The sequence below is a fragment of the Hyaena hyaena genome, unplaced genomic scaffold (genome assembly GCF_003009895.1).
Source record: "Hyaena hyaena isolate Hyena2069 unplaced genomic scaffold, ASM300989v1 scaffold_284, whole genome shotgun sequence".
NCBI classification, from domain to species: Eukaryota; Metazoa; Chordata; class Mammalia; order Carnivora; family Hyaenidae; genus Hyaena; species Hyaena hyaena.
The window spans coordinates 909,619-910,896 of NW_024080913.1; positions in this window are offsets into that span (position 1 = coordinate 909,619).

Here is a 1,278-nt window from a genome sequence, read left to right on the forward strand (position 1 = left end):
TTCAATCTGAATTAGATAAAAATATCAGTAATGGAATATTTTAAAAGAGATGCACTTTGGTTATTTTATACAGGTTGACTGAATTATTTGCCGCCAAAAGGTTCTGGCCAAATTGCTAATGACTGGGTAAGAATAATTTGAATTAGTATATTCGTTGTTGATTATTAAAATGGTTCTTCCAAAGTGCTTGAAAACGGATTGTCTCTTAAGTACAGTAAAACCTTGGGTTGCGAGTAACTTGCTCTGTGAGTGTTCTGCAAGATGAGCAAACATTTCTAATAAATTTTGACTTGATAAACAAAGCGATGTCTTGGAGTACGAGTAGTATATGATACGGAATGTCACATGATCTCAATTGAGCCAATGGTTCTCTCTCTCTCTCTCTCATGAGATTGTAGGTGATCATTTCCCATGCTCGGATGCTTGGTCTCAGGCCTCAGCATCTGGCAGAAATCAGTGATTTTTCAGAATGTTGGAAGGTGCCCACAACTGGCACTAATATATTTTTTGTCACTTCAAAGCCCCTGTGGACAGTCCTTTGTTTTTCCATACAAGAGTAAGCTTAGGAATGTTTTGCTGCATTCTAGGTCAGGCTGCCTGTAGATATAGACCCTTTCCTCTGCTGCCTTATTGCCAGCTACATTAAATACAGTAACAAGAGTTTAGGAATACTGTACTGTAGTCAATATTGTAAAGGTATACAATGGCCCCCACGCAGTAAAAGATCCCATTGAGCCAATGGAAGGCAGTGATTTCATTAGTGATAGTGAAAGTCGTCCTACACATTAACCCTCCTCTCTCTTGTCCCTCTCACACCAGCCACAAAAGTTTTTGAAGGCAAGTGCAGGTTAATTTGCTTATTTTTTATTTTTGTAATTTTGCATTTTGTATTTTCTTTATTATTTTATATTATATTACATTATTATAATAGTTTTTATATGAATAGTTTTGGGATGTGGAATGAATCATCTGAACTTCCATTATTTTTTATGGGGAATTTCACTTTGATATACAAGTGGTTTGGATTACAAGCATGTTTCTGGAACAAATTATGCTCGCAAACCAAGGTTTTACTGTATTTGCCTACCTTAACATCATTTATTTAAAAAAATTATTGAATCCTTTAATATGCAAAGATACAATCTGAGCCCTGAGACCTTAATAACCTAGTAACATTTTCCATTAAAGTGGTCAAAGCCCTTCACCAACATACTACAATTTACATTCTCATGATAGATTGTGATAGTTACCTAAGGATAAGAAAAGAATGGCATGTGG